Genomic DNA, 21,043 nt, shown 5'->3' with positions numbered 1-21,043 from the left:
GTGAGAGGCAAACATAACTCATTTGAGGATAAAGTTTGTGTTGGATATGTGGTTCCTGATGCATTTTGACTTGTCTTTTTAAATGTTTTATCTTTTTCTTTAAAGATTTATTTCAATAAAACTAATTGGGACCACCTGTATTTCAGTAGGACCTGGGTAGGGATTGGAAGTACTTGGCAGGGCAGCAGCAATCTTGCTGTGTTTTCTATAACATGCATCCTTGGGCAGGTTGCCCTTAAATCTTACACTGTGGTGAAGAGATGATTTTTTTTTTGTAATGCTGCAGTAGAGTTGGAGTACTTAGTTCTCTTCTTGTCCGGTATATCTAGTAAGTGTTTCATATTATTTCCACATAAGGGAAATAAGGGAGTACTTTTCTTTTTATATTTCTATGCTTAAAATTCTCTTTCCTAGTCAAAAATTGCCCAATTCTGTGTTTGCTTTCTGCATGTTACATTTTTCTCCCTTACTTTTCTTGGGCTAAAGACAGGCTTTTTCCACCAGCATCATCACTGCTATCATCATTAACAGCATAATTATACAAGCATATTTAATGCTGAGTTTAATTTAATATGTAATACATATGGTAATTGTAGGGTAATTGTAGGGTAATACCCACAACAACTTTAGTTTCTTACTTGGCCATGAGAATGCTTATTTAAGTGTTAGACTTCCATTCTGGCCATATCAGAAGACATTGGAAAGAGGGATTCCCTTTGGTGTTTGTTCTTCTACTTGGAAAATACCTATTGCAGTTAGAGTTTATCTTGTAGTATTCATCTTCGTATTCTGAAGATAATAAGGTTTGAATTAAATTGATATACACAGAGGGGAACCAATTTTTTTGATCCAATGTGAATTATAAATGGGATAATCCACAGTCATTCATTGTGGAGTTGTTGAGACTATGAAAGACTCATTGTCTTTGTATTCAGCAATTCCTTAAATAGAGTAACCATCCCCCCACCTCTGCTTGCTTTCTTTCCCTCCCCTCTAATGTTAAAGAAAATGATAAATTTTCTGTTGTGCATTCAATTCTTATTTTAAATAAAACTAAGTATAGGCATTGTACCTGACATTGCTACATTTCTACCAATGTTTCAATTTAAAGTGCTAGTGTTTAAAAACATTTTCAAGGGATAAGACCTTCCATACTTTGCTTATTTGAAGAATCAGTGCTAGGAGCAGTGAAGTAAATTCTATGGAGTACTTTTCTAAAATAGCACATTTCTGAAATCATAAATAAGTTTATTCAGGTTCTAACCCCTTGCTGTACACAAGCAGACAGAAAGGCATCTGTTACATAAATGAGAAAAAGCTATTATGCTGATGGAGCATGCTTTTTAAATCCTTTAAAAACACTCACCATATAAACTTGCATTTGAGCTTGTGTGTTCTTTTTGTTGATGTGTAGAGTTCTCCTTTCTCAAAATTGCCAGTGTGTACTTGGCTTAACAACAGTTTCTTCTGGATTCCTTATTTGATTTATTTAACCTAATTATATTCTAATATTGCAAATATTACCATAAGTGGGTAAAAGTAAAATTCCTCTTCTGAAAAAAAAGAAAAACAAAAACTCTTTCCTTTATAAATTATCCAGTCTTATGCCTTTATTAGCAGCGTGAGAACTGTCTAATACAGTAACATTGGGTCATAATAAACATGATAAGCAAAGCTGAAAGAGTTAGTTAAATTATTCCAGGGATCACATCTATCCTATCAAACTTACTTTTTTCCTTTTGGGAATCACTTTTAAAAATACAAAGGCTTTACATGTGCATTACTCATTACAGCAGCCATTATAAGCATATTCTGAATCTGACATCTAAGCAACATTTTGACATCTTCAAATTGCAGAGTTGGGAGGCACCAAAGAGATTACCTGATTGTACCACTTCACTTCACAGGTGGTAAAACTGTGGCCCAGGTAATGTGTGTAAACTGTTGAGGATTACATGGGTTGAACTGGAACTTCTGTCTATTAGATTGAATTGTATCAAATTTTATTTGGAAGATGAATATTGATTTCTTACTCTGCTCTGGGCTTATTTAAATTCATATTAAGAAAAAATTAAAATAAGCCATATGTCATTGCACACCAATGGAGAAATATCAGTTTTCTATTAATAATGTTTATATTTTATAATATATCAAGGTTTTCCAAGTGTTTTCTAAGTGAGCTCTATTTTGGAAAGACAGATAACACTTTTAGAGAGAAGAAAACAGATGTCCAGAGTGACCAAGTGACTTGGCCGAGGCTTCACCATTTAGGAAACAGTGAGAGCCAAGTTCCACACCTGTGTGGGTGACTTATTCTCTGGTCCACTCCACAGATGCCTGGGACAAACCTCACCAGGTTCTTCCTTTCAAACATGATGTTTTTTCCTGGATGATGAAGCATTTTGTCTACAGGTCTGTATATGTGGAAGAGAGAGAGAGGATTTTTTTTTTCCTTAAGTCATTCTCAGAGCTTTTATCTCTCTAGCAGTTTCTGACCTCCACCTCCCTTCTTCTTCTCACTCATTTGCCTTTCTTACCACATATTAGCTCTAGTGTTTTCAGTTTTTATCATAATACATTTTGTAAATGTTTATAGACTAGTACAGAAGTTGCCAAACTATGGCCCACTGCTTGTTTTTTAAAATAAAGCTGAAGTAAATAACAACTTCATTGAGATACGATTTATGTGCCAAAAAATTCACCCTTGTAAAGTATACAATTTAGAGGTTTTTAGTATATTTAGAGATCTGTGCAATCATGACCACTGTAAGACAATTCTAACACCTGGAAAGAAATCCCATATGCATTCAGTCACTCCCCATTACCCCAGGCCCCACCTAACCCTAAGCAACCACAAATCTACTTTCTGACTCTATGAAACTGCCCATTCTGAACATTTCAAATAAATGGAATTATACAAGATATAGTCTCTTGTGACCAGTTTCTTTTGGGTAGCATGATGCTTTCAGGGTTCATCCATGTTGCAGCACTCATTGGTACTCCATTTCTTTTTATACTGCTTAATAGTCCACTGTGTGGACATACCACGTTTTGTTTACATATTCATCTGTTGATGGACCCTTGGGTTTTTTCCATCTTTTGACTATTATGAATGATGTTGCTGTGAACATTCATGTACAAATTTTTAGGAGGGCATGTGTTTTCATTTGTCCTGGATATATACCTAGCAGTGGAATTATTGGTTCATATGGTAACTCTGTCTGATATTTTGAGGAATTGCCAAACTTATTTTTCAAAGTAACTCTACCATTTTACAATCTACCCAGCAATGAATGAGTGTTCCCATTTCTCTACATCTTTGCCAAAACGTGTTAGTTTTCATTTTGCTCTACAATACTTTTGTGGACTGATATTTTGTCTGTCTTCTTTATTTTCATCATTTTAGTGGGTGTAAAGTGTATATCATTGTATTTTTTATTTGAATTTTTCTATTGGCTAAGGATGATGAGCATTTTTTCATGTGCTTATTGGTCATTTATGTATCTTCTTTAAAGAGATGTCTATTTAAATCCTTTGCCCTTTAAAAAATTGGGTTGTCTTTTTGTTGCATTCTATGAGATTGTATATACACACACACACACACACACACACAGATATTCAGGAACCAAATCCCTTACTAATGTGATTTGCAAGTAATTTTTCCCATTCTGTGGGTTATATGTTCATTTTATGATGATGTTCTTTGAAACCCCAAAGTTTTTAATTTTTATGAACTCCAATTTATCTATTTTTTTTCCCTTTATCACTTGTGCTCCTGGTATCATATATGGATTGAAACCATTGCCTAACCCAAAGCCACAAAGAGTTACTCTTATGTTTTCTTCTATGAGTTTAATAATCTTAGCTTTTATATTTAGGTATGTGATCCATTTTGAGTTGATTTTTTTATACCCCCGAAGTAGTGGTCCAACTTCATGTTTTACATATTGTTTGTTTGTTTGAGATGGAGTCTCCCTCTGTTGCCCAGGCTGGAGTGCAGTGGCGTGATCTCGGCTCACTGCAACCTCTGCCTCCCGGGTTCAAATGATTCTCCGGAGTAGTTGGGACTACAGGTGCTTGCCACCATGCCTGGCTAATTTTTTGTATTTTTAGTAGAGATGGGGTTTCACTGTATTAGCCAGGATGGTCTCGATCTCCTGATCTCGTGATCCATCCACCTTGGCCTTCCAAAGTGCTGGGATTACAGGTGTGAGCCACCACGCCTGGCCACATATTGTTTTAAAACAACAATTTTGTAAAACATCCAGTTGTCCCAATGCCATTTGTTGAAAATACAATTCTTGCCCCCGTTGAATTATCTTGTCATGCTTGTTGAAAATCAATTGATATGAGTATTATTCCCTTCCATTTTAATAGCTGGGCTTAACATTCCCATTCATGATCTTATATCTTATCCCATTCAAGGCAATACCGCTGGCTCACCCTTGTATAAACAGATCAAAGAGAGCCTGTCTAAAAGTTTCAGTGTATTTATTTTTAAACTTGGAGAAGGGAAAGTCTTTCTAGGCAGCATAGAAAACCAGAAGCTATAAAAGAAAAGATATATACATATGACTATATACAAATTTTGCATTTCTGTTTGGCACAGAAGAGCTCAAACAAAGGAAAACAAACAAATCTGGGGAACGGATCTGCAACAAATATGACAAATGAAAGGCTAATTTTCCTCATCTTTAAAGAGCCCACCAATAAGACATTTATAAATTAATAGAAAAGCCAATAAAAAATATGAACAACTACATTTAAAAGGTGTTCAATATATCTCTTAGTTAAGGAGATGCAAATAAAAATTATGAATTACCGTGTTTTTTCCTTAGGAAGGTAAACATTAAAACACTGGCTCATGGGAAGTGCTGCTAGTGACTGGCTGATGGTGTGGAGAACAGAGATTCTCACAAATTATGGGGGTGCAGGTTGTTGCTACTATTATGGATTGTAATTTGCCAATGTTTGTCAAAATACAAATTGCTCATATTTTGATCTACAAATTTCATTGCTATGAATACTTGCTAGAATGAAGAAAAAAAAAACTAAAGGAAAACAAGCTTGGAAGCAGCCTAAATATTTAATCAGGAATATTAAACAGTCATCAGGTAGCTTCCTGTATCTTAACATGGAAAAATCTCTAAAAATGTTTTCAGGGGACGATTTAAAATACTGTAAAATGCACATCATATGGACCAAATTGTATAATTCCGCCCCCCCCCCACAAATCAGAACTTCCACAAAATCGTGCGTTTCAGAAACACAGACCATGAAGTGAAATCTCATCATACACACATTTTTAAAATGTAAATATAAAATAAAATGTGTAAAAACACAATGTAAAGGTAAACATGCCAAGTGAAAATTAAAAATTATAAGTGCATTCATATGTGTCAGCATAACATTAAGTCTAAGCATAGTGTGTGTTGTTGCTGTTCTTAAAAGGATGCATTAAGCCTCTGATGATAGTGATTATCGTTTGGGGGAGGGACCAAGAAGGGAAAGATGTATGTACTTTTCATTTTATAACATTGCACACCACTGAGCAGCCTCATCCAGTGCAGGGTATTATTTTTACCTTAAAAAATATGGTCAACTGGGGCCAGGAGCAGTGGCTCATGCCTGTAATCCCAGCACTTTGGGAGGCCAAGGCAGGCGGATCACAAGGTCGGGAGATCGAGACAATCCTGGCTAACGTGGTGAAACCCCGTCTCTATTAAAAATACAAAAAAATTAGCTGGGTGTGGTGGCGGGCGCCTGTAGTCCCAGCTACTCGGGAGGCTGAGGCAGGAGAATGGTGTGAACCTGGGAGGCAGAGCTTGCAGTGAGCCAAGCTCATGCCACTGCACTCCAGCCTGGGTGACAGAGCGAGACTCCATCTCAAAAAAAAAAAAAAAAAAAAAGATCAATTGGGATTATTTGAGTGGTGGGATGATAAGCCAATATTTTCCGGCTTTCCAGATCTCTGTATTAAAAACAAGATATATATATATTTTTTAAATTAACATTCTTAAAATACCTACCAGTTGTACTTTACCAACTGTAGTCAAATTTCTAAAGCTTGTTAGGTGATGGGGCTCCTAGAAGCCATGTGCTTATGAGAGAATGCATTCAATGTTGACATTCATCATCTGCCTCTTTTTAAATAATTTTGGTAACCTATTCCGAACATAAAATTTACAACTTCACCATTTTTAAGTGTGCCGCTCAGTGGCATTAGGTACATTTACATTGTTGTTCAACCATCATCATCCATCTCCACAAGTCTTTTCATCATGCCAGACTGATACCCTGTCCCCATTTAATAATAGTTCCTCATTCCTCACTCTGACTCCTGGCAACCACCATTCTGCTCTTCGTGTCTATGAATTTGGCTGCTCTAGGTACCTCACGTAAGTGCAATCATGCCATATTTGTCCTTCTGGGACTGGTTTACTCCACTTAGGATAATGTCTTGAAGGTTCATCTATATTGTGGTGTGTCAGAATTTCTTTCTCTTTGAAGACTGAATAATATTCCATTGATGTATGTGGCACATTTTGTGTCTCTGTTGATCCGTTGATGAACACTTGGGTTGCTTCCACCTGTTGGCTATTGTGAATAATTCTGCCGTGCATATGAATGCACAAGTGTCTGTGTGAGACCCTGCTTTCAATTCTTTTGGAAATATGCCCAGAAGTGGAATTTCTGAATCATGTGGAAATTCTATATTTAATCTTTTGGGGAACAGCCATACTGTTTTCCACAATGGCTGCACCATTTAACTCTCCTAACAGCAATGCACAAGAGTCCCAGCTTCTCCACATCCTTGCCAATGGTTATTTTACGTTTGTGTGTGTGTGTGTGTGTGTGTGTGTGTGTTTTCTGATAGTGACCATTCACATGAGTGCAAGGTGATATCTTATTGTGGTTTTTATTTGCATTTTTATCTGCTCATTCTTACAGCAAACATTCACTGCCAGCTCACAGGACATGCACTAGTGCCCAGAGGGGCCCTACTGTCATCGCCCTCAGAGTGGGGTTGGGGGACTGATAAGCAAATGCAAGCTGGCATTACCCCTCCTGGCAGGCAGTGAGGGGTGGCCTGCACGTGGCACTGTGGGGACCCTGGGGTGGTGTGATGCTCGTTTGCTGGGTCATCTGCAGGACTTCCTAGTAGGCTAGAGATAGTGAGTTCCAAATACTTAGGAAAAAATTATAGAATAACACTTAACAAAAAATTATAGAACAACACTTAACAGTGAGAAATTTCTACTCGTTTACTTATTGTTCTCCCTGCAAGCTGGGAAAAGACAAGCATTCTTTGATTTTGGTGTTAGAACGTGGGGTTCTTTGGAACATGTTCCAAGCACCACAGGCTTTAATGAAACATGTATTTCCACAGAGATGAAAGAAAAGGGAGGGTAAAATATCTCCTCTGCAATTGCTTTGTATGCAGCCCAGGCTGTGAGGAGGAACAGTTTAGGCAACAGCAACACCACCCCCTGGCATTTGCAGAGGGCATTTAACTCTTCAAAGCACTGCCTCATAATCAAAGGAGGTGGTGTCCGTGCTGAGAAAAGGTTATCACTTTTTTTTTCCTGATCTATAATTGTGCTTCATGCACCTGGTGGAAATTATATTTAACAGTATATGCAAATGCTGATTTCCTGAATGAATTTACATTTTCTTAGCTACTTTCCACTGTTCCCTTAACGTGGGCTTTATTAACCAGTTTTTAGGCTTTTTTGTTGATGTTAGCCTCTTGGCTAGTAACGTTCTCATTTGGAGCTATTTTGGAGGTAGGACATAAAATGTATATGTGTTTGTAAGTATAACATTCTTGAAAAATCAGTTATTAAAAAACAAAACAAAAAAGATTTTATAGCCATAGCCAGAGTAGTGGAAGTCTAAGCTTCCACTACTTTCTTTTTAACGTCATTGGTTGATAGGTTATTATACAAGTCATTGCTACATTTAAAAAATTGATGAGGTTTAGTGTTTACTCCTGCTGAGTGAATTTTTTTCAGGATAACAAGCATTCTTTCTGTACTCTGAGTCATAGGTCAAAAAGTGGCTCTTAGATTCATGTGTTTACTCTTTCTGGAAGCTTCTGCCTCCATTGTGCAGTTGTAAAAGTGTCCTGTTTTTTTTAGGTGGAAAGGGAATGGGATGTGATGTCTTGTAGGTGAAAAGGTTTCTCTTACTCCATCAAGACACAGGAGGTCCCAGAATGGTGCGAGCTTTGGCAGCCTGACTGGTTTCTTCAGGCCATGGGAGGAAGATAGAGCAGCAATGTTCAGGGACCTGATGTGCCCAGAGAGGCTCCCAGAGCACTGCATCCACTGCAGGATCTTTTTGGTTTTTGATTCATTCAAGAAATATGAATTTATTATCTCTATTATGGGTTGACTTCTGTCCCACCAAAAGTATGTTGGAGTCCTAGCCCCAGGTGCCTGTGAATGTGACCTGATTTAGAAATTGGGTCTTTGCAGGTATAATCAAATTAAGATGATGTCATATGAAATCAGAATGAGCCCTAATTCCATATGACTGCTGCCCCTCTAAGAAGAAAAGACACAAACCCAGACTCAGAGAGGACATCATGTGAAGATGGAGGGAGAGGTGGGAGTGATGTGTCCATGAGCTAAGGAGCATCAAGGCTTTGTGGTAAACCCTCGGAAGCCAGGAGACAGGCAGGGCATGGATTCTCCCTCAAAGCCCACAGTAGTAACCAAGCCTAAAGACAACTGGGTTTTAGGCTTCTAACTTCCAGGACTGAGAGAGAATAAATGTCTGCTGTGTATTGCCATCAGGTCTATAGTGATTTGCTATGGCAGCCCCAGGAAACTCAGACAATGTCCAATATTCCAGATGCCATTTGGCACTGAGAAGCATTAGGTAAAGGGGACAGTGTCTTTGCCCTGAAGAGGTAACACCAATGGAGGAACAGACCCATGGAATGGGGTCAGTGAGTCCCATGTGGAGGATGGTGGGCTTTGGAGTCAGACCAAAGCAACTTCCAGTTGGGAGCTGATTTTCTTAAACTTTCTGGAGTTTGGGGTTTTTCCTTTTTATAGTGCAGGGCACCAGTGTCCTTCTCATGGGATTCCTGGTGGAAGAGTGAACACAGGTGTGGAGTTGAATGAGTTTGACTAGGGCCCAGCCCGCCGAAGGTCCCCAGCTAACACTTGCTATGGAAGGCCTGGACACTCCCTCCTCACTCAGGTCATCCATTTAGAGTCAGTCTCTGCTCTTTCAAATTCACTTTGGTAATTTTTGTCCTTGCATGGTGTTTATTTAAGGAACCATTCGGTTGGTTGAAACCTCACAGCATTTAGGTTTTGGCTCAATGCATTGGAACAATCTAGAAGGTATTTATAGCTAAAAACGTTTGTGCACCCCAAACCACATTATTTTACATCTCCTAACACTTGAACGAGCTCTGGTTTGGTTTGGATCTTTAAACTTTCTTGTGGTGTGGAGGAGAGTGAATTTTCCAACATCCCTCTCTCATCTCTGTAAATATCTTGGTCCCACCCCATCCAGTTGGCCCGAGCTGTGGTCTTCATCAGGTGATGCACAGGCAGCCCGATTATAATAATGTGGGCAGATGCTGTGTGAGGAGCCTTGATGGCCATTATTGGCAGAGATTGGGCAAGACACTTTAATAGCTCACAACCTGCCTTTCTCTGGACTCACTTCAGGTCCTTTAACAGACACCTTCTATGGACAAAAATTGGTTTTCAGTTTTGGGTCTTGGCAAGACAGAAACACAGAAAAAAACATTTCTTCTGTTTCTTCTATACACCTGTGTAGGAATAAGCCAGGATTTATGAAGTTTGTCCTTTTTGGAAAACTCATTTTATTCCTAGCCAATACCATAACCTTAACGTGCATTCCAGCAATATCTCCAAAGGCAGCAGAGGGAGTGGGCCACAGAGGCATTAGTGCTGCCTTGTCAGGGACTGAAATCAGGCCGGAGCAGACAGTGGAGAAGGAAATATTTGGAGAAATAAGAACTGTGTTTTTATTCTTTTGTTGCCAGAAAGCCAAAACCAAAGCTGGAATTTTGTGGTTCCAGCACTTTTTGTGCCTCCCAGTCATTTTTCACAGATGGTTCTGGTTTAAGGAGAAGGCGCTTTATCCACCAGAGGGAACAAGGCCCAGCGAATGTGCCCAAGCTGCCTATTCTCATGCCTTGGTTTACTCCGCAGATGGAGAAGATGGCTCAATAGCCACCAATTAGGATGCAAAAAGGGAGTGATAAAATTACTCTGCAACACTGAAACTTGACTTTCCTTTACACAGTGTCACCTTGGGAGCACCAACTGCAGAGTCAGTCACGTGTTTCCTGGAGCCCACCTTCTACAAAGCTGAAGCTCAATTTTGGGCAGTTCTCAGTTTGCTTCTTTCTTTTCATTTGCTTCTGAGCAGCTTGGTGCCTTGCCATGCATCAAGACTTTAAGATAAATGGGGCATAGCAAAGGTGGAGGTGGCATCACTTCTTCCCTTTGCTCCTGAGTGCATGAAGCCTTTCCTGACCACGTCTCTCTTCAGCAGCCCCTTGTCACACCCAGTCTTTCGCCGCTTCTCACCCCTCATCACCTCTCCTTGAAATCTCCCACCTTCCTACCAAGTGAGGTGGCTGGGTGTGTCAGGAAAGCTGGGCTGCCCCTCGTACATCATTGCAGCTCCCCTTTCCCCACCAACCCAGCACTGTGGAAGGAAGCCCGCGTCTTTCTCAGCATACTCCTCTGCGACGCCTGGGCCATTTTCTTTGTCTTGTGTATACTGACTTGTTGGCTTTATTCACAAGTTTCTCCTCCCTTTTCAGCATCCAGCACAGTTGTCCCCTCCTCTAGGAGGGCCTTTTCTTTCATTCCTCATAGGGTTGGCATCATTTCTTTATGACAGCTCTTAACACTTTTAGGTTCTAGTTATTCACTTAAAGTTTGGACTGTGGATTTCACTCTAGGGAACAACCATGCTACTTAGTTCTGCATTCTCAATGGCTAGTCATATCTGGTGCATAAAAAGGAGTCAGTAGCTGGTTCTTACAGCCTTATAGGTAAATTTACAGATTAGAGACCTTCTAACATATCCAATTATCTATATGGCTTTAACTTTCAGGCATGTGTCACCTGACCTAGTGCAGCATATCTCGTTGAGTTTAAAATTGAGAAAAAATGACATATATTCCAATTATACAGTGATTCTCAATTCACATTATACTTTCATGAATGCTTTGATTTGGGGCCTTATCCCTGGGAAACAGGGAGGGCATACACTCAATCCAGGAAATGAATATTGTCATCCCCATTTTACAGATGAGAAAACTGAGACTCACAGCAGTTTGTTGATTTCTTCCTAGTTACAGAGAGAGTAAATTCAGAGCTGGGCCTTGTACCCGGGCCATCTGAATCCCAGTTCAAATTTTTTTTAACAACATTGTATTATTGTTGCTAGAAAAGCATAACAATCATTTTGTGGGTTTTATAAAATAAAAGAAAACCACAACCCTCCATGATAACAACCATAACAAAGCCCTTGAACCCTTCGGGGCAGATGCTATCTGTATTTATGGGTGTAGCATGTGCTGAAATGCCACTGGTGTGTGAGCAATGCCCAAACCCCGGGCACACAGGACCGGCTGTGTTGGGCAAACATCGTCACAGCTCATCAAGCTCAAAGATTTGCAAACATAAAACATTTTCCAAGACTTGTCTCCATGAATGAGTGAGCCAAGCCCCTGGTGTGTGGCTATGTTACTCCATCAAAACAAACCCCAAAACAGACCTTGGTGGGGTTTCAGGTCTTCTATTTGGGAATAAAGGTATGATTCATAATTATTTGGTCCAGGTGTGCAAGTGCAGGCCAGACCTTCCTTCAGAGCCAAGCTGGGCTGATTGACTCTAGCATTCCTCTTCTACAGGCCCTTATAGTGCCATTTCCAGGTTTGCTTTGGGCAGAGATGCAGGGGAGGCTATAAAAGCCAAATTCGCCATTCAGACGGTCTATGGTTTATTAAGTGGGTTTAGATGATGTCTCAATACTTATGGGTGAGATCTTTTGGATCCTTAGGTTACCCCAGGTACTTAGGTCAAAGCCAATCTTGGCCCTCTGTGGGTCCTTTAAAATAAGGCTCAGGGAGGGTTACTCTATGTCTAATTGAACCAGTGAACCCAAAGAAACATGTTTGCATTGGAGAAACTCATCAGCGGCACCTGTACCTGGTCCTTGCTCATGTCTGGGCTGCCCAGTTCTCCTCTCCCCTTTCCCCAGCTCAGGCCCTATCGGTTTCCTCCTTCCTTCTTGAACCATGTCATGTGACTTCTCCTTGGACAAACCCCAGTGGCTGGCCCAGCTCCCTGACTCTACCCTGCCTCCTAAAATATCAACTGAGCTGAATGATCTAAGCACAGCCCCAGATTCAATTTATCCTGGTCACACTCTGAGAGCCATAACCTTGCCCCAAACCCTCTCCTCATAGGGAGACAGCAGAACATGCAGGGCAGAGCCCCATCCTGGGGGCAGATAGCCTGGGATGAGAGCCCTGGGTCTGCTCAGGGTGACTTGTGTAGCTTTGGTCATACCATTATAAGCCTTGGCTTTGTTTCTGCATCTGTAGATGTGAGGCAGTGCAAATAGCAGGGCACATCAGGAGTCTGTTTCTGTTCCTGGCTGCCTGTCCCTGAGCCACACCCTTTCCCTTCCCTATGCCTCAGTTTCCTCCTTCATGAAATGCAGCTTATAGTACCTAACCCAGGAGTTAAAATATATACCATTTTAAAATGTAACTGTCAGTATTGATCAATCATTGTCCTGATTTTTTTTATAGTGTATATTTCTAATCCTATGTTTTAAAGCCAAGAGAACTGGTTGAATGAATGTTTATTTTCCTGAAGGTGTTTTTAAGATAACGCTTCCTAATGGCCTGTAAACTTTTCACATATGTGTAGTTTGATACATATTGTCACATTTGAAAATCATGTGAGTTGAAACTGGTTTATACAAAATATAAAATGGTGGAAATTGTATAATTACAATCATGTAGTTAAAAGTATTAACTAAAATATGTATGTATGTATCTATATATATACCATTTACATATATATATATATACCATTTACAAGATCATAGATTTGGTGGGGATTGAATGAGATGATGGATAGGAAGCACTTTTTATAATATCTGTGTTTTAGTCTGTTTGGGCTGCTGTAACAAAGTACCATAGACTAGGCAGCTTATAAACAGCAGAAACTTATTTCTCAGAGTTCTTCAGGCTGGAAGTCCAAGATCAGGGTGCCAGCAGGGTCAGGTTCTGGTGAGTGTCCTCTTCCAGCCTGCAGACTGCTGTCTTCTCATGATGTCATCACATGGTGGAGAGAGAGCAGGACAGCCCTCTGGGGTCCCTTTAATAAGGGTACCAATCCTATTCATAAGGATCCCACTCTCATTACCTAATGGCCCCCCAGGTATCCTGCCTCTTAATACCACCATCTTGGGGTTAGGATCTCAGCATATTAATTTGGGGGGGACATAAACACTCAGTCCATTTCATATCTGTTTCACAGTAAGGACTCAGTAAATGCCAGTTATTTTTATTCTCATTATTAGGGAGGGCTAGGGCCTGCCTGGGAGGACCAGAGGTGGGTGGTCAGCTTCATGATGACAGAGGTAATGGAGCCACCAGGGCCTGTAAAAGGAGAAGAAGGGTCCAGGTCAGGTGGGTGGAAGGGTGCAGGGGTGAGTCAGGAGAGCGTGTCACCTGCAGTGGTCGGATCAGAGGCAGCAGGGCTGTCATCCCTGGCTGCTTGTTGAGGATGGAGGAGCAGGAAGTCCTAGGTGGAAGGATGGAATTCTGGGAGCAGGGTAGTTGGGTGAGGAGCTGAGGGCAGGAATCGAAGCCAAGGATGGGTCTGGATCTGAGAAACCACAGGCAGGGAGATCAGGACCTAGCAAACTTTGAGGACACCTTTGGTGTGCCAGGTACTGTAGGGTGTGGGGCACAGAGGAGAGGAAGAGGAGGGCTCCATTCACCTGGGAGGACTCCAAAGCCAAGTGTAAGTGGCCTAAGGGGTCAGCCTGAGCCTGAATATTAGGAAACAGAGATCCCTGATGTGTTTTTGACTAAAAAAATCATTTTATGGTTTTTCCCATTAAAAATAGTAAGCACAAAGTATTTCACAGGCACACGTAGGAGGGGCTATATATAAATGTATGCTATGATGACAAAGGAGTTTGGATTCAAAGGACCAGAATTCAATGATGTTACTATTTGTGCAGACTTGGGGCTCCGTTTCCTTATCTAGTAAAAGGGGATAATGATAAAGTCATTGATTTGTCTGGTCGTTATGACCATTACATGAGACAGAGAAGGTGAAAGTGTTTTGCACACTATGCCACCCAAATGCTAACTGTCATACTTGAAGATCTATTTTTCCTTCTGAGAGATAAATCATACATGTTTTTAATCTCTGCCCTCTCTTTTCCCTTTTACAGTTCTCAGGTAGATGCCACCATCTGCTTCTCTCTCCACTCAGTGATTATAAAATAACTTGAGAAGCTAAACAGCCTGTAATTTTCCTAACTCAGAACCTTGGTAGGCCTTTGCTCTTGAGCTGGAAATTTTAGAAAGGCTTCCAGAAATTGCTTTGATTTTCTGCAGTTCTCACTTTGATGGGAGCCCTTTCCCAGCTCTGCTTGTCCCTTCTTTTCAGAGACCTAGGGAAAGAGAACTCACACTGGTGGAGTAGGGATGGGTGCTGGGCACCTGCACACGGGGTGTCTGGCACATGTGACTAAATGAACCAGAAGCTGAGCAGGGGATGTGCATGGCACAGGACTCGAGAACAGGTCCGCCCTGAGGGAAACTGAGTCAAACTGAGGCCCAGCCCTTTGTTTCAGGAACTGTTCTCCCTTCCCCATATGAAGATCTTGTTCTCACTCTGCAGTAAAATACATCTATCTCCCACTGTCTTCCCTCACCTCCGTTTCTGATCAGCTCTGGCCCGACATTGGCGTGTGAGCCAATCGTGTTTACAGCATGTTGAGGTGGATCAAGCTCTGTGGTGCTTGGTGTTTTTACATTTTTGGCGACCTTTAAAAAAAAGAATAGACAAATGGCCCTGGCTGCCGAAACAAATACCAAGGCTGCATGGCTTAAACAACAGACATTATAGAAACAGCAGAGATTCTGGAGCCTGGGAGTCTGAGCTCCTGGTGTTGGCAGGGTTGGTTTCTTCTGAACCTCTCTTCTGGGATTGCAGGTGGCTGTCTTCTCCCTGTGTCCTCATGTGGCCATTCCTTTGTGTGTATCTGCATCCTAACCTTTCTTTATTTTATTCTATTTTAATTTTTGTGGGTACATAGTAGATGTATACACTAATCTCTTCTTGCAAGGGCACCAGTCAGATTGGATTAGGACCCACCCTAGTAACCTCATTTTAACTTAGTTACCTCTTTAAAGACCGTATGTCCAAATACAGTCGCATTCTGATGTACTTGGGGTTAGGGCTTCAATATATGTATTTGGGAGTACACAGTTCAGTCCGTAACAGAATACAAAATTGTGAATACAAAATGGGGTTTGGAGCTTTGGAAAGGTTCTGCCCAAGTGAAAGGTCCTGGAGCCTAAGCCTCACGGGCTTCCTTGTAAATTGGCTTCTGAGTGGCAGCAGCCCTTGGCTATGACCGTGTTAGCGGGGTGTGGGGGAGCAGCGGGAGCAGGCGTGTCTGGAGTGTCATGTGCGGATCAGGCAAGTGTCACCACCTGAGGGCAAGGAAGGGGACCTACTAGTCTGCTTCGTGTAGACTCATTTTAGTGCATAAGTGAGGATGATTGAGGATGCAGGTGGATTTTCTGAAAGAATAAACCCATCAAAAATGAAACATCACCACCATCACCACCACCACTGAAACACCTATGAACTTAAAAGCAGAGCATCTTCCATGAAATGCATTTCTTTCCTTATGGACTCTGCTACTTCTTTCCCTATTCACAATATGACCAGAGCTTTACAGAGTAAAAATAATTCCAACTGGAGAACGCTTAACAGTTTATAAGGCACCCTTGTGTCCACACCTCACCCATCCTCTAAGACAGGTATTAGCATTCACCTGTACTGCTGGGGAGTCCCAGGCTCAGTGGGTTGAAGTGACTCCCCCATGCTCCACAGTGAATGAGTGCCAGGTGCCTTGCACTGCATGTGCGTCTTATGGGCTGAGCTCTTTTTACTACTGTACACCATTTTTCTTTGTGTGCCAGCGGCAATGTCTTTAAAAATAAATTTTCATGCTAATGGGACTATCATGACAAAGCAACAGATACTCAAGCCTTCAGGCCTGGAATCCAGGCCATAAAATTAAGCTACATGAGACGAGAGAGCGTAGTTGGTTACAAGGGAGTTGGAAATTATCAGAGATCTGACCAGCCAAATATGAATCTATGGAAATATTCCTTTATTATCAATGTTCACCCTGCCTAAAATCACAGTGGATAGGACGGTGTGGCCTAGCCAGGTAATTGAAACGTTCCAGCACACTGGGTGGATTTTGGCCTGGGAAACTAAGACAAGACTGAGGAACCTCAAGGAAAACCAAAATGGGGAATAGGGTATGATTTGATTCATGCCAGCTTGATTCATGTTAACTATACTTTGCAATAATTACTCTAACTAGTGGTTTCGAGCATGATGAAAGAAAATAATTATAAGTATTTATGGCTGGTCAGTGGGTTACAGATTGGACAATCAAGAAAAGTAGACAATGAAACATGGTATAGCTGAGTTTACTCCATGCTGTAATTAACATTCAATGCACTCATCATTATGTTCATTTGGTGACAGCACAACATTTAGCTTGAGTTCAGGAGCCATGGCAGAGCAGCTTTGAAGGCAGGGTCTCTGGAGTGACTGATCTTTATGCCCCAGCCTCTATGAGGGGAGCCACACAGTAAGATAAGGTCCATGAAGATTTGTTGGTTGGTTGAGGGAATGAATGAAATCATGAGATCCACACTATTGAATTGAGAAAGAATGGACAACTTTTTTCTACATGTGAAGCCCACCACCCAGGCTGAGCAGACAAATATTGAGAACAAAATGAAATCCGGAAACAGTATGCTGCACTTAGGGTGAAAGTGACCTGGTAATTTCTCCTTCATGAGTCCTTGGTAAAGGGACTTCCTAGGGATGTGCTGAAGTAAAATCATTTCCTGGATATGCCCTCTCCATTTCCACCTTTGCTTTCATACTTATTACTTGTATGACTGTGCTACTTCCTCTGTAAAGTGGAGATAAAAGAGAACCACCTGGTAGTTCTGTTGGGATTGAGTGAGCTCACATGCATGCTGTCCACTCTGGGCAGGAACACAGTAGGTGCTCAGTGAGTATCTGTGGCTGCTCCCCAGCATTCTCACCCCATCCCCGTCTCCTCTTGCCCAGGCTCCTGGAAGTTCTCCTTTGTTCCCCACACATCTTCAAGTCTAGCTCAAGCCCACAAGTGTTCCCCAGCTCCCCTGCATGCATCCTCTCTCTTCCAAACAGCCCCATTCTTGGTTCTGAGTTGGGTCCTAGTTGGATATACTTAACCTTGTTCCTCCAAGCACTCTCATGGGACAGCAGGAATCCCCTCCTTTTTTTTTTTTTTTATGTTTCTCTTTCACTCAGTTCTTAAAGGGTGATTACAAATTGGTTAGATCCAATTAGAGAATCCTGACTTGGCCACTTAACTAGCTATGTGGCTTAGAGTCCGCTACTTTCTCTCTTGAGCTTCAATTTCCTTGTCTGTAGGAAAAAGGATAATGATTTCTACCTTGCAGGGTTACAGTGATTAGAAATAGTGTTTATCAAGTGCCCAGTACAGGTTTTAGCACATATAAGAGGCTCCACACATAGTAGGTAATGATGATGATGATGATAACAATAATGATAAAATAATACAGCAGCAACAATTGATGTTTATTGAGCTCTTATTATGTGTCTGACATTTTCAAAGAATGTTTCTTATCTAAACTGTCTTAATTTGGATAAATTCAGCTATAAGGAATGCTGGACCAGGTTGGGAGTGGTGGCTCACCCCTGCAATCCCAGCACTTGGTGGAAGGATTGCTTGAGGCTAGGAGTTCAAGGCTACAGTGAGTTATGATTGTGCCACTGCCCCCCAGCCTGGGCAAGAGAGGGAGATGCTGTCTCTATACAAAGAAAACAAGAAAAGAAAGAAATGATACTGGACCTTGCACAATGCTTTTATGGGAAAGATGTTGCATCCTGATGGAAAACAAATATAGGAGTATTTAATATATGCCAGTTGGTTTGCATATGCACAAAGCCAATCACCAAAACCTTAAAACCAGCAATAATGAAGAATTTACCAAGATCCCATAGCTAGAGGAGAACACAGGGTCAGAATTTAAGCTCAGGTTTTTCTGACCTCAAAGCTCTGAGGACAGGAGTGGTGCTAGGAGAATAAAGCAGGCTTTACCTTGTCCCTAAGGTGCAGGGTCAACAGTCCAAATTGCAGTCTCTGAGGGATGTGGTAGAGTTTAGCCTGATTCAGGCTCTATTAGCCCTCAATGGACCTAGGGTATGAGGGCAGATACTAGTAGGCAGAATGGATGTTATAATACAGGTGCATAAAAAGCTTGGGCTTCTAGGAGGTTGGTGGCTTTGAGAAGCTCAAGGCTCCGTAGAACTTGCCAGGGATGAGCTTCAGGTTTTGGAGTAAACTCCACTCAAAAGAACAAGGCACACAGAAAAGTATTTGGAGAAACAGGTGTGGTCTGTGGTGTGAAGGAACAGATCAATGCTAAAACTCCATTTCTTATTCAGTGAAACTAAGTTGCCTTCTCCACGATCTTCTAAGGAATTGGCCAGACCTAAACTTACAGGACAGCCTAAAGCTCACGGGGTGAGAGTCATGTAATTCACATGGAAACTCTGGGAGATGGTAGATTCACTTAGTTCCTGGTTAACAGAAAGGGAGACTGAGGATCATGGAAGTGATATAATTTTTCCAAGTTCATAAAGCTTATACGTGTGGAAGTGTGGGTTTGATCCAATGTTCTTTGCTCTTCTGCTTGAGTTATTTGCCCTATTCCAGAGATGGGAAAAGGAATTCCAGGAGACAGCATGTGAAAAAGCTGAGGACTTAGAAGGGTGGCTGGTCAAAATATTCATTTGACAGGATCAGATAAATAGATTTTTGGATGGAAAAAATGAAAAGAGGAGGGAACACCAAACACTGCCATTGCTTAAGAACTTCTCCAAGTGCTCCAAAACTGGATATGTGTCTAGTCCTTTATGGTAAAATATAGGCTGTCTGGGCTTCCATCTCCCCATATTGGAAGTAATGCTTAGGGAAGCTTGGTCTTGGGAGCCAGATAAATTTGGTTTCAAATTTGAGTTCCATATTTACTAGCCTGTCTAGATTCAGTTTCTTCATCTACAGTGAGAATCATAAAGTCTACCTTGTATGGATTGGGATCAATATAAAGAAATCACTTGGCCCTTCTTGGTGTCCATGAAATGACAGTTGCCATTTTTTACCATCATGATCCTCTATTTAGTAAGAGCAAAGAACATCTAGGAGATGACAGAGAGTCATGATGAGTTCCAGCATCTAGGAGATCACAACCACTAAAGGGAGAGAGAGATGAAGAGGAAACATGGGAGGAAAAAAGCAGTCTTTCAAGGAGACAAGAAGAATCTATTTTCACTTGCCATTTGCATGCGTGGAAGGATGAACACCCCAGAGGGTTTCTGCTGCTCCCAGCTAGGCGTTGCCGCTACTGGCCTGCAGAGGATGTGGGCATACCCTCAGTGCAACAAAACAAAACAAGTTCCCTTTCCTTTGGACCATGATTAAAGCCACTGTGGGTGTGCTCTGCATGTACAAAGCGTATTTTCAACTGAGATCTTCAATCAGCTTCTCATACAATTTGAGAAGCAGCCTTAAGCCTACTGCTAAGCTTGCTCAGGACTTGACAGAGAGTGAATTCAATGCCAGCTCTACATACGGCGTCTACAGCTACGATTTCAGCCAGGGCTTTGGAATCTTCAGGTTTGGTGGAGCTGTCTTCTCCAGGGAGAGGCTCCTAGTGGCCCATAATCTGGATCTTTGCAGCTGAGTTAAGAGAAAAAATCTTAGTATCATAATCTGCCAAGGAGTTTGCAGCCAAATACCAGCTCTGACTGCTATTCATTCATGCACTTGATAGACATTTGCTGAGTGCCTACTGTGTCCCAGGTCCTGAGCCAAGTGCTGAAGGTTCAAATATAGTATTAAAAATAGCAAAATGTAGCTGCCATTTATTGAGTACCCAGTATGTGCCAGGCCCTGTGCTAGGCAATAATAACATGAAGTGAGAACCAAGAATAGTGATAATTTTCACCACTTTTTAGTCGTTTTCAGCTGGGTACTCATGCTTTTGCTCCTGTGTTTACCCCTCACACAGCTTTGAGAGGAAGAATCCTAGTTAGGAATTGGTTACCATTTGATATCCGTCAAAAACCTTTAATTACTTGTCACTTTTCCATGAAAAAGTCATTAAAAATTTATATTTATTTCAGACAAGATGGGGCACATTCAGGGTGGTCTGGCTGTAGATTAAAAATTTATATTATTTCAAATAATAAGTATTCCTCAACAATCATAATCTACCACTTCTCTTTTGGGATGTCTTCTAACTGAGAGATCCTTGAGCATTCGCCGGGCCTTCCCATGCTACCCCAGTATCGGCCATGTGTCCATGCGGCACGGGCAGATGGTTTTCCGGTCAGGTGTAAGTGAAATGTATTTTCTCAACACAGTCTGGCAGGCAATGCAGTCTCCACAAATGCATATCACATCTCATAAAGAAACCATGCATATTGCATGAGCTCCAAATGTAGAAACAGATACTCATAAAATACAAGCCTCAAAATAAAACCGAAACATTTCAAAACAACAGCAGTTGCAACGCCACCAATTTATTTATTTAATTTTTTTTTCAACAAGATCGTGAAACAAATCCCCACAGTCCCCGAGCAGAATCTGAAAATCCCAACAGCCCTGG

General features: G+C 41.3%; 1 non-coding gene across 1 annotated transcript; it reads right to left on the bottom strand.

Moving 5' to 3' along the window:
- Positions 1-5,230: 5,230 nt before the first annotated feature.
- Positions 5,231-5,300, bottom strand: LOC129468697 (small nucleolar RNA SNORD18). The gene has a single exon (XR_008652775.1). It is a non-coding gene; the product is annotated as a small nucleolar RNA SNORD18 (small nucleolar RNA).
- Between the last annotated feature and the right edge of the window lie 15,743 nt (positions 5,301-21,043).

This window comes from Symphalangus syndactylus, chromosome 18, assembly GCF_028878055.3.
Source record: "Symphalangus syndactylus isolate Jambi chromosome 18, NHGRI_mSymSyn1-v2.1_pri, whole genome shotgun sequence".
Taxonomy (NCBI): Eukaryota; Metazoa; Chordata; class Mammalia; order Primates; family Hylobatidae; genus Symphalangus; species Symphalangus syndactylus.
Note: the sequence above shows the minus strand (reverse complement) of the source record. Positions and strands in the feature narration are given on the sequence as shown.